Raw genomic sequence first — 12,877 nt, forward strand, 5'->3', positions numbered from 1 at the left:
AAAGGTGTAGCTTGGTTAGTTGCCCTGCCAGTTGCTCTATTCTACATGAGAATGGTTGCACATTCCAGATCAGGCCTGTCCCCGTATGAGGTCGTATTCGGCCGTCCTCCAAACATGTGGGGTACACCTAGACCCCGTAGTATTACAGATGTTTCCAGTAATATGCTGACAGATTACCTAGCTTCCTTGATGTCTGCCCTACACTCTTGTCGTTCACAGGTTGCCGCTGCATTTCCAGACAACACTGAGGTGAAACCGCATGAAGTCGTTCCGGGAGAATATGTCCTGGTACGAAATTTTGATCGTTCAAGTCCGCTGGAGCCCCGTTGGAAGGAGCCTCACATGGTGTTGTTGACAACAAGGACCGTGGTCAAGCTTGAAGGCAGGAAGGGGTGGGTCCACACCAGTCATATCAAGAAGTTCCATGGACTGCGACAAGAGACATTTATTAAGGACTGCCTAAAAACAGACTCTGAACTCAAAATTCCCCTGTTAGAGAAAACTCCGCAGCAGGAGTATAAAGATAAACTCCGGTCTAGTAAAATAAGTCAGCCAGTTTAATTGTCTAAGTCCCTCTCGGGTGAAACGGTTAGACAGGTTCCTGACATGTATGAGACAGACCCACATAGTGAGAGAGTTAGTCAAAACTCTAAAAGATGTATTATCGTTCTATTTTTCTTGTTATTTTTGAGTCTTATGGTTACATGCACAAGTTATGCTTTACATTTATGTTTTCCAATTTCACATGTACATATGTTTTCCAATGCTACAGTAGAGCACACCTTTAGTGATCTGCCTCCTCACGAGCTATCCTATCGTCTTGCTATGCGTAACAATACATTCGTCCGAATGTTGCACTATTCACACCAGACCAGCAATGCCACTAATTGTTGGGTGTGTGGTCGACTTCCCCCTTTCCAGACACCGAAGGGAGTTCTGCCACTCTTTCCTTACCCGTTTTCACATAATGGTTCGTGTGGAGCATGGTCTACATTAACGTCATCCTCGAATGATATGTCCTTTCTGAATCGAACATGTTTTCCAGACAAGCAAGGTCTTTCCCATAGAATAGGGTTAGATCTAGAAAATGAAGTGTATGATTTAGGTAATTATTCTTCGAATTTCATGGTCCTGAATGTTCAGTCCGATACTACTCCAGATTTGCCTGCTATTTCAGTACTACCAGTCAAAGGCGAATTATGTGTCAGAAAGAATGGTTCCGCACATGTAGGACATAGTGATTGTACTACTACTGTCGAGTATAGTGACAGTGGGAAATCTATTTTCAAAGCCTCACGTCATTCTTATTTTGTTTGTGGTCAGACCGCATATGTTCGTCTGCCCCTCGATTGGGATGGAACATGTTATATTGCTTTCCTACTGCCACCAGTTTTTCTAGCCCCATCTGATTATCACAGAAACACACATCTAGTACACGTCAGACATAGAAGGGAGATCGAGTCCCCAATTGTCGATCAAACTGAAACCACTCTAGAACAGTATCAAGACTTCAATAAAGGTTTCTTCTTCTTTATAGGCCCTATCCAGAATAGTAAGTTAATACGTAGGTTAACCAGAACCCTTGAAGCAGTAGTGAATGAGACTACTTCCGCTCTAGTTAATTTAACGGAAGAGCAATCTGCTATGAGATTTGTCGTGCTCCAAAATCGACTCGTTCTTGACGTCATACTGGCCGATAGAGGAGGAGCATGTAGAGTCATCGGATCTGTTTATTCAGCTATAACCAGACTCCATAAAATTGCCCATCAGTTACACCAGAATCCAGGCACCTGGACATGGTCCGGTTGGCTCTGGAGTATCATATCTGCCTGGGGATGGAAAGTATTGTCATTCCTAGGTATAGCAGTAATGATCATATACATGCCTCTGTATACAATGTGGCCCTGCGATTTGCGGCATGTGTGCTACCTCTTGTATTCCTAGTCCTAAGTCCCGTTCCAAGACAATTCGAGACGAGCAAATGATGCTATATGAAATGATAGATGGTATCATGAATATTGATGTTTCCTGATGGAAACGTAGGGCACAAGGAGGGAATGTGGAAAAGTAAATTTTGCCATGTTATATGTGCCTACGTGTTCCCCATATTATGCTATATGTGCATGATCGATATGCATGTATCCCCCTTTGATCGATTAAAGACGCAATTATAGTTGTGTCTACCTCTAGTATGCCAGTTTCCAGTTCTCCTGAAAACAACGAGTATTAGGCCTATGTTGCCACATTTTACAGTGTGCACGTTAATTCATTGAATTGTCCCCGTTTCTAGGCCTCAAAAGGGCCCGGACATCAGATTCAGCTCCAGTCTCCTGAACCCTCTCCGAGGAGCGATACAGCCCCCACCTGCATCCCTGACCCTTCACTTACTTCCTGCCTCACAGTGCTCGGCTCGGCCTGGCTCTGCCTGCCAGTCTGCCAAGAGTATGTTATGCTTCTAGTTATCAGTCCAGCCCTCCTTCTCTGCATTCCTAAGCTACTGAATCGCATCAACAGTTTCAGCCATGGTCTAGCCTTCCTGTCTCCATGTAAGAGAAATACTGTATTAATATTCATAGAATATTCCTAGCACACGCAATACATGTAGAATTATGCACGCACCAGTCTTAGTATCAAGTAGCCTTTGCCCTGATAACTTTTGGATTCTATCAACATGTACTCCAAACACCAGATACCAGATATGATATAGGTACATGTCGTTCTGACACTGTAGACTGTAGTCTCCTCTTCTAGCGCAGAAGTCATAGCCCCCAGTTCCTCCCTGGTAACACGTCATTGCCCGTTTGCGCGCACCACTAGGTTAAAGGTCCCAGCTGCTCAGGTAGCCCCCTCCATGTTTCCGCCCCATTCATGACACTTCTGTTACGTTTACATCACATGTCTATGTATACGCCCGGTACACGCCTCCTTGTTACACCCATCTTGTCCTTATCTTTCGCGACTGCTACGAGTTACGCCTACTGCTACGCCTACTGTATTGAATGTAATGTAATTGTTTTAGTATATATATATACTGTGTACTGTTACTGAAAGTTACCCCTTATCCCCCGATTCCCATTTCCCTGGCAGCTGCCATCAGTCTATTCCCGTGCAGGCTATCCCGTTCCTGTTCCTGTCCCTTATGCCTGATTAAAGCCTGTAGACTCAAGATACCTCGAATCCTGTCTCTTATTTATTGAGCTATCTGTTTTATTCATTGTATTCAAAAATAGTACCGGTAATTAATTATTTATTTACCACACATGGCATGGCCAGGTTGGGGCCCACTATAATAAAAGTGTACTGGGGCTGCTTGTGGCTTTCTGTAGAGATATCGCTGTACCAGAAATGTTGGACAGGCAATCAATATTTTTTTGCCAACAAATAATAAGGCTGCCCTCACCACCAAAAATTAGGTGCCCCACCCACAGATGCAGCAGACTGAAAAAAAGTGCTCTTTACTTAATATTTCACAAAAAAAAAAAAGTGAGGCTGCAGGGAGATATATGCTTGTTTTTAAATATCCATGTTAATCGCAGCCCTTTCACGACTTGCGCTTAACATGGATATTTAAATACAAGCACTCAATCTGCACACAGCCTCGCTTTACTATCAAACCAATACAGCAAGTCTGTGAACAAGGCAGATTAGCCTAAAAAACACACGCTGTGTTTTGAAACTTGCTGTATTGTTTTGATAGTAAAGCGAGGCTGCGGGGGAGATTGGGTGCTTTTGTTTAAATGTCCATGTTAATCGCCGCTCGTGAAGGGGCTGCAATTCACATGGATACCTAAATAAAGGCAGACAATCTCCCCCGCAGCCTCGCGGTACTAATAAAACATTACATCAAACGGTGCGTGCGCTTCAGGGCAATAGAAAAAGCACACGCAAATGGGCACATCAAAACACTTACCTCCTCAATTTGGAAATAACCGTTTTTCGCGCCGCGCGCCTTTTAAAAGCGGCGGCGGCGCGAATACTCTTGTGGGATGTGCCCTCTGTGCGCGCTCCACAAATGGCACTGCGCGCTCGGGGGTAGTGAAGTGCGCGGCCGCGCGGCTTATTGGGTACAGTGAACGGGACAGTGTTCAGAACAGAGCAGGCACATCTGAGGCAGCACATGAGAGGGGCTAAGTGCAGCAACAGTCCATGGCAGAGAACAGAGCAGGTACATCTGAGGCAGCACATCAGAGGGGCTAAGTGCATCAACAGTCCATGGTACCGAGCAGGTACATCAGAGGCAGCACACGAGAGGGGCTAAGTGCCTCAACAGTCCATGGCAAGGCACAGATACATCCGAGGCAGCACGTGAGAGGGGCTAAGTGCAGCAACAGTCCATGACAGAGAACAGAAAAGGTACATCAGAGGCAGCACATGAGAGGGGCTAAGTGCATCAACAGTCCATCAACAGCTTTCCTCTGGGGTCCTGGATCGCCGCAGCTCCAGCGCTGCTTCACCGATGCCCATACCGGGCTCCCTGCTTCCCTGACACGGGGGACCACATCCCCCAGCACCCCTTGCACCGAGGAAGGCGCGCACGTCCTGTCCCGCCCCCGGAGGTGCTCAGAAGTACAGCGTGAGCCCCGGGAGAGCGGGGGGACCTTTCTGAACTAAGGAACTGACCTGGGAGCTTTCCCCTGGGGTCCTGGATCGCCGCAGCTCCAGCGCTGCTTCACCGCTGCCCATACCGGGCTCCCAGCTTCCCTGACGCCGGAGACCGGGGACCACATCCCCCAGCACCACTTGCGCCGAGGAAGGCGTGCACGTCCTGTCCCGCCCCCGGAGGTGCTCAGAAGTACAGCGTGAGCCCCATGGGAGCGGGGGGACCTTTCTGAACTAAGGAACTGGCCTGGGAGCTTTCCCCTGGGCTCCTGGATCGCCGCAGCTCCAGCGCTGCTTCACCGCTGCCCATACCGGGCTCCCTGCTTCCCTGACGCCGGAGACCGGTGTCCACATCCCCAGCACCCATTGCGCCGAGGAAGGCGCGCACGTCCTGTCCCGCCCCCGGAGGTGCTCATAAGTACAGCGTGAGCCCCGGGGGAGCGGGGGGACCTTTCTGAACTAAGGAACTGACCTGGGAGCTTTCCCCAGGGGTCCTGGATCGCCGCAGCTCCAGCGCTGCTTCACCGCTGCCCATACCGGGCTCCCTGCTTCCCTGACGCCGGTGACCGGGGACCACATCCCCCAGCACCCCTTGCGCCGAGGAAGGCGCGCACGTCCTGTCCCGCCCCCGGAGGTGCGCAGAAGTACAGCGTGAGCCTCCGCATCGCGGGTCCGCGCTCGGGTAGGCGCCCGGGGCTAAGCCCGGGCAAAGGGCGGGCCCTCTGTGGCCCTCCGTGGACTGAGGAGGCCGGGACGGCCCAGTTTCTTGCTTAATAAATTGACTTTAATTGGACATTGCTTGGTTACCTTCTTATCGCATGAACGACCAATACTATCTATATTCTATTACCTTTGTATCATGACACGCAAGGGGCCTCTCAAAAAACTACTCCCTAAGCAGGGCACGGGCTTGGGACAAAAAGACCGTACCACGAGCTGTAGACAATTGTCCACCCCCAGTGGATCAGACAGCGTTGATCCATGCCCCTCCTCAGACTGCACCCAATCCCCCCCACTTACCTCCGATAGACCACAAAACCTGTCCATCTGGGAGGAACTTAGTGCCCTGTGTGGTACTAAGTATGTTCCGGTGACATCGCCCTTACCCACAAAAAACACTATTTTAGCAAACCCAAATGGCAGTCTGCGGGAACTACCTTTACCACCTAAGAAAGATAAATCTCAAGCTACAGTACCTCCCCAGGGTTACAAGACTAAAAGGTAGCATGATGGGGAAAATGACTACGAGAATCAATTAAAAATCCAAAAACTGTGCGCTAGCCCCACATTACCCCCCAATAACCCCACTGTACCTGAGGCGGATGTGGGTAAACCAGAAGACCCAGTATCGTCCCCCCAAATGGCTTTACTGTCTCAGTTTGAGTAAATGCTATCATCTATCATATCACCTTTGATAATAAAAATTAATAATTTGGGGGATAGGCTGACAAGCATTGAGGAAGCCATTAAAGCGAACTCCTCACCTACTAACAATATGGTAACATCTAATTGCCCTAACCCGCCTATTGCCCCCGTAACGTCTAAATTAACCAAGACATGTAAGAATGTTCAAACTCAAACTCTCACTTCTAATGTACCCACCTCAACAGGTCCTATAGATGCCCCTAAACCTGCGTTAATAAATCTCACGGCTTCCAGAACAGACCCAAAAAAAACGGCCCGTATACACTTACCACCAGAAGCCGCTCCTTTTGTGTCTGTTCTTTCAGGGATACCTCCACTTACTCGTGGGAAACACGAATCACAACAGGACCTACTCAATAAGGTCATATTCTGGTTGAAAAATAATAGACCCCTGCCACCCGATCAAGATGGTGGAATCTTGAGTGTCAGAAGGGTGGGGTGGCTAGGCTCACTACCCAAAGACATCGCTGGGGACCTGGTGCTAATCAAATTTAGGAACAGGAACATTGTCCCCCATTTACGATCTTGCCAGCGCAAAAAAGGTGACGGACCCATATGCATTTGGGATTTATATGATTTCTACCCGAGCTCCCCACACAATCCTTTAGTAAGACCAACAGTTGAGCACAATTATTTGTTGGGTAGGGGATCCTGTGTATCAAATCGCCAGTAGCCTTTTAGCTCCTAACAGACTTGAATCTATGTTCAAAATTTTTTATCTTTTAAGAATCCCCTATAAGAGACCATCCATATGTACTAGCACAGGTTGTATTTGCAGTACATAATTTATAAGGAAGCTATTGACACAGGGCGGCCATACGCTTTTATCAAACCATGACCTACATCTTGGAACTGTTTGCATGTCCCATGTCCCTTTCCGTTTTAGATTCTTACACTTTTAAAGGGAATGTTTTATAATGATTAGCCGATTCGTCATATTGATTTAATCCTTTTTTAACAGATGTCATTTAATATGTAATGAAATATTACGTTGTATATTTATGTATTGTTGTTGCTTATATGATTTTATATCTAAAATCGAATAAAGCTAATCTGAACTGAACTGACTGACACATGAGCCATAGACCCCGACACACTGCCAGCACCAGAAACAGGAGTGTGAGACACAGCCACAGATGTAGTGACTGACACATGAGCCATAGACCCCGACACACTGCCAGCACCAGAAACAGGAGTGTGAGACACAGCCACAGCTCTAGTGACTGACACATGAGCTATAGACCCAGACACACTGCCAGGACATGTCCCTGTACAGTGACCAACAAATACCATGCCAGCATCTGACACATGAGAGTGGCTGACACACACAGTGCCAGCACCTGAAACAGGAGAGGGCACAACTGACACAGTGCTACTACATGATGCATGACAGCGAACAACAGACACAGTGCCACTATCTGACACATGAGAGTGAACTGCAGCTGAGCCACTAGAACCACTGAAATGATGAGCCACAGGGCTGTATGGGCCAGGAGGCAGGGTGGCCCTGGGAGCTGGGGACAGCTGTACTGGAGCGACATTGGGGTGTTCAGGTGTCACTGGTGTGTGTCTCCTTTTCTTTGTGAAATGTAGGGGCAACCTGGACATGACTGGACTGGTAAGTGGTGTGGCCTCATCAGACATCAAAGGTGGATCATGTGCTTGTGGTGGTCTGCTCTCTGGGGACGTGCTGGACCCTGCTTGACGTTTGCTGTGGGCCGGCCTTCTGCCCTCTGCATCATGTGTAATGGGGGATGCAACAACAGTGTACTCCTTCTTCTGCTTCTGCGGGGTGTGGATGGGAGTTGAGGTATGTAGGGACTCCACCGCTGACACATGTGTTTTACGTTCCTTCAACAACATCAGCCTCAGGGCAGCCAGGGGTGAGGTATGCCTGTCCTTGAAGGAGCTTGTGTCCATGGGAGAACCCTTGGCCCTGGGATGTGCCTTGGTCGTAGGAGGTGTCCTGTCTCTGGAATGTCCCTGATCCCTGGGCGGTGCCCTGTCCCTGGGAGCAGACTTGTCCATTATAGTGTACCTGTCCTTTGAAGTGTCCTTGTCCTTGGGAGTGTCCCTGCTCTTGGGAGGTGCCCTTTCCTTTGAAGCGTCCTTGTCCTTAGGAGTGTCCCTGCTGTTGGGAGTTGCCCTTTCCTTTGTAGTGTCCTTGTACTTGGGAGTGTCCCTGCTCTTGGGAGTTGCCCTTTCCTTTGTAGTGTCCTTGTCCTTGGGAGTGTCCCTGCTCTTGGGAGTTGCCCTTTCCTTTGAAGCGTCCTTGTCCTTGGGAGTGTCCCTGCTCTTGGGAGTTGCCCTTTCCTTTGAAGCGTCCTTGTCCTTGGGAGTGTCCCTGCTCTTGGGAGTTGCCCTTCCTTGGTAGTGTCCCTGCTCTTGGGAGGTGCCCTTTCCTTTAAAGCGTCCTTGTCCTTGGTAGTATCCCTGATCTTGGGAGGTGCCCTTTCCTTTGTAGTGTCTATGTCCTTGGGAGTGTCCCTGCTCTTGGGAGGTGCCCTTTCCTTTGTAGTGTCCTTGTCCCTGGGAGTGTCCCTGGACTTGGGAGGTGCCCTTGCATTGGGAGTACCTTTTGAGGGGTATGCCTGTGTTACATCTGAATCCCTTTCCCCCAACACCCCTTCAGGATCCTGTGTGTCAACTCCAGTGTAGCTCATGTCGTGTTCGGTGAAATATTTCCCTGTCCTAGGGGATGGTGTCTGTGCCCTCCGTGCCCTGCCTTGCTACCTGTGGCTGCTTCTAGTGCAATACCCCGAAAATGACGCATGGTCTGAAATTTCACTCACCCCTGAGACATCTAGTGGTGTGGATGGGGGAACAGAAGTAGCACCCTGTCCATGCGACTGTACAGTGGCTGAAGACACAGTGTTTGCTAAGGACTGAACTGTTCTGTGGAGACCAGCAACATCGCCATGCATCCCCCCATGAATGCTACCACCTGCCCCAACTTCCTATCGTGGTCTTGGAATGCATTGATCATGTTGGTCTGCCCTACACACAGCTGTCGCAGCAGATCAACAGCCTCAGCACAAAGTGCACTTTGTGTCACAGGGGCAGGGGCAGCGGTGCCTGCACCGAAGGCCACTCTGCTCCCCCTACTCTGGCGAGCACGAGCAGTACTTGTTGCAGTTGGTGGCAGTGTGGGCCCTGTGTGCTGTGTACTGACTGAAGGTGTTGATTGCCCACTCCCTGTCTGTGACAACAGTGCTGACTCACCAACACTGTCTGAAGATGAGGACGATGGTGTCTCTACATGTGAGTCCTCAGGGACGGTTCTGTCCCCCTCTCCGGGGCTGCCCTCTTCAGTGTCAGTCTGCGTGTATGTGATCTCGGATCCGGATGCATTGCCACCACTCATCTCTGTCGTCTGTGGGTCAGTGCCCTCGGCCAAAGCTGAAAGAGAGGGATAGAAAATATGTTAACCCAAGTGCCACACTCACGTACTGAAGGTTACAAATTCACAACTTTCCTTACAGTCGAATAACATGTAGCACCCATCCTGCAAACAAACCACCCCTAAAAGACATCCTCATATCAAAGAACCAGGGGTGCCTGTGAAACATGTACACCATACAAACAGGGCAAGTGCATGCAGACCACCACACATGTCATGCCATGGGACCACAGACCTCAACGGCATGTCCTGGAACCATCAACTACAAATCAACTGGTATGTCCACCTGGCGGACATGGATGCTAACGCTCACTCCGCTAATGGCACCAACATACAATTCCAGAAAAACATACGCACCACGGATGTCACTACTTTTTCTGAGCACCATGCATGCACTCACAAGTCACAGACACATACAGTCTGCTTACCGCTAGTCTGCTGTTGGTCCACTCTCAGCCGGGCGGACAGGTCAGGATGCGTCATTATACGGTGCATTAGAGGGGTCATGGTGCGTCGGGCAAGCCGGGTTGATCTTGGAATCATCCCTAGTGTCTTCTCCGCATCATTCTTGCTGAGCCTGGATATGTCGTCCCAGCGCTTGTGGCAGTGTGTGTGTCGTCTATTGCACACCCCCACTGCACATACATCACGTGCTATGGTCCTCCACACGGCCTTGCGAAGGTGCAGCTTGGCCTACCATGATGGGAGACAAGAGGGAACGTCAGTGGGCAGTTTGACATTCACAAACATCGTAGAAACACGTATCTTTATGCAGCCATGCTCAGTACAACACATGTGATGGTCCCACAGCACACCGCTAAGCTTGCAGAAGCCAGGAGTCAGTGACTACCTCATGCCCACCAACATGTTACCCACTGCACTTACCACCTGTCCGGGGGCACCGTAGAGCCGTTCATAGTGGCGGAGCACACCGTCCACAAGGACATCCAGCTCCGCTGCGGTGAAGGGACGAGACCGGATCTCTCACACTCTCTGCATGGCAAGGTCCATGACTGTGGCACTACAGCAGCAGTTGTTGGATAGCTCAGCAGCAGCAGGTCAAGGTGATGGTCGCAGGCAGCAGTTCTTGGATAGCTCAGCAGCAGCAGGTCGAGGTGATGGTCGCAGGCAGCAGTTCTTGGATAGCTCAGCAGCAGCAGGTCGAGGTGTTGGTCGCAGGCAGCAGTTCTTGGATAGCTCAGCAGCAGCAGGTCGAGGTGATGGTCGCAGGAAGCAGTTCTTGGATAGCTCAGCAGCAGCAGGTCGAGGTGATGGTCGCAGGTAGCAGTGGCTGGAAGCAGTGAATGTGTGCTGAAGAAATTCACACATATATAGGGCCCTGAGCTCATATCTGTGGCACACGTCTGCAGCAATTGGTTTTCCCTGGATGCCTCATTCAAAAAGAGTCAATGACTCGCCCTGGTGTGGCGGTGCACGGCTTCTGCTATTTTTGAATGCGCTTACGTGCCCCCCGTAACCTGTTTCCATCGGCTACCTGTGCACGGACCGTCACGGTCACACACCGGCAACTACATGTGCGCGTTACCGCGACGGTGCATCATTTGAAAATAATCACTCACTGGCGTCGCTATGGCGGTGCACGCATTCCACGGGGCGGAGCAGGCTAACACATACATTTGAATTTTCAATTCGAAATGGCGGTTGATACCCCCCTTGCAGTCACATTGCAGCACCCACTGCAGCCCGCCGGTCCTGGCCGGTCACCCACCGCTGGTCCGGGCTGGTCACCCACTGCCGCTCCTGGCCGGTCACCCACCGCCGCTCCTGGCCGGTCACCCACCGCCGGTCCTGGCCGGTCACCCACCGCCGCTCCTGGCTGGTCACCCACCGCCGGTCCTGGCCGGTCATCCACCGCCACTCCTGGCCGGTCACCCACTGCCGCTCCTGGCCGGTCACCCTCCGCCGGTGCTGGCGGTGGGTGAGCAGCCTGTGCATTGAGGTAACCATGGCATGGATGGCCCTTGCCGGTCACCCACCGCCGGTCCTGGCCGGTCACCCACCGCCTGTCCTGGACGGTCACCCACCGCCGGTCCTAGCCGATCACCCACCACCAGGTGCTGGCAGTGGGTGCCCGGCCAGCACCCGGCGGTGGATGACCGGCCAGGACCGGTGGTCTGCGGTGGGTGCTGTAATGTGACTGTAAGGGGGTATCAACTGCCATTTCGAATTGCATATTCAAAAGTATGTGTTAGCCTGCACCGCCCCCGCGGAATGCGTGCCCCGCCATAGCGACGCCAGTGAGTGATTAGTTTCAAATGATGCACCGTCGCGGTAGTGCGCACATGCGTTTTGCGGGGTGTGACCGTGATGGTCCTTGACCATACAGCATATGTCATGCTTAATTGCTGTATCAGCGATCATCTTCTGTGTTGGTGGAAGGCGTCCCCAGATGGCGTATGTACACGCACTGCATGTCTCCGCACACATGTAATGTTCATAGTTGTACATGTGTGTCAGGACATGTCCGGAATGCTGCAAGAATCATTATGTCAAGTCAATGGCCCGTGTCCACGTGAGACATTCATGTCCATTTGTTGCATGTGTGCTTATACTATTGACCTTGCCAGTGGTTAACAAAGGCTAGTGATGTTCACCCAAGTTGCGTCAGATGTGCATGGCGACGTGTTGACGTCTTGGTTTGGCGGACACACGTTTCCATTTGTACACATCTCCACAGTACATCGAGGGTGTGTACCCACATTCAGAAGCTATTGTGAGTGTGTGGTTTGTGTGTGCAAGTAACAATGATGGGGGTGTACATGCATTCTGTGTATGCATGTCGCCTGTTGTGTGCCCATGCATGTCATGTGAGGATGCCCAGCATTGTAGGTGGGGTCATGGGTGCATGAAGACTAGGGGTGGGCAGAAAACTCCGCTCTGACAGCGTAGTGGATGAAGCCACACCTGCTCCCCGGGCCGCCGGTCCCACCTTCCGAACCCTAGCCAGGCCGGGGAGAGCCTCCCCGGGCCCCGGTGGAGCCCCGTCCCCAGCGTCCGTACCCTCTGGTGGCCTGCGGGACGGGGGGCTCGCGCACCCCGGGGCCGGCCGGACGGAGCTCAAGCCCCGGGCCCGGTCCCACCTTCCGAACCCTAGCCAGGCCGGGGAGAGCCTCCACGGGCCCCGGTGGAGCCCCGTCCCCAGCGCCCGGACCCTCTGGTGGCCTGCGGATGGGGGGCTCGCGCACCCGGGGCCGGCCGGCCGGAGCTCAAGCCCCGGGCCTGGTCCCACCTTCCGAACCCTAGCCAGGCCGAGGAGAGCCTCCCCGGGCCCCGGTGGAGCCCCGTCCCCAGCGCCCCGACCCTCTGGTGGCCTGCGGGACGGTCGCCCGGCCCGCAGGGCCATCTGGTCGCCCGGCCCGCAGGGCCATCTGGTCGTGCAGCCAGGCGACCAGATGCCCCGGGGCAACCCAGCGCCCGGACGGCCCGGGAGGG

Source organism: Lissotriton helveticus, chromosome 4_1 (assembly GCF_964261635.1).
Source record: "Lissotriton helveticus chromosome 4_1, aLisHel1.1, whole genome shotgun sequence".
NCBI lineage: Eukaryota > Metazoa > Chordata > Amphibia > Caudata > Salamandridae > Lissotriton > Lissotriton helveticus.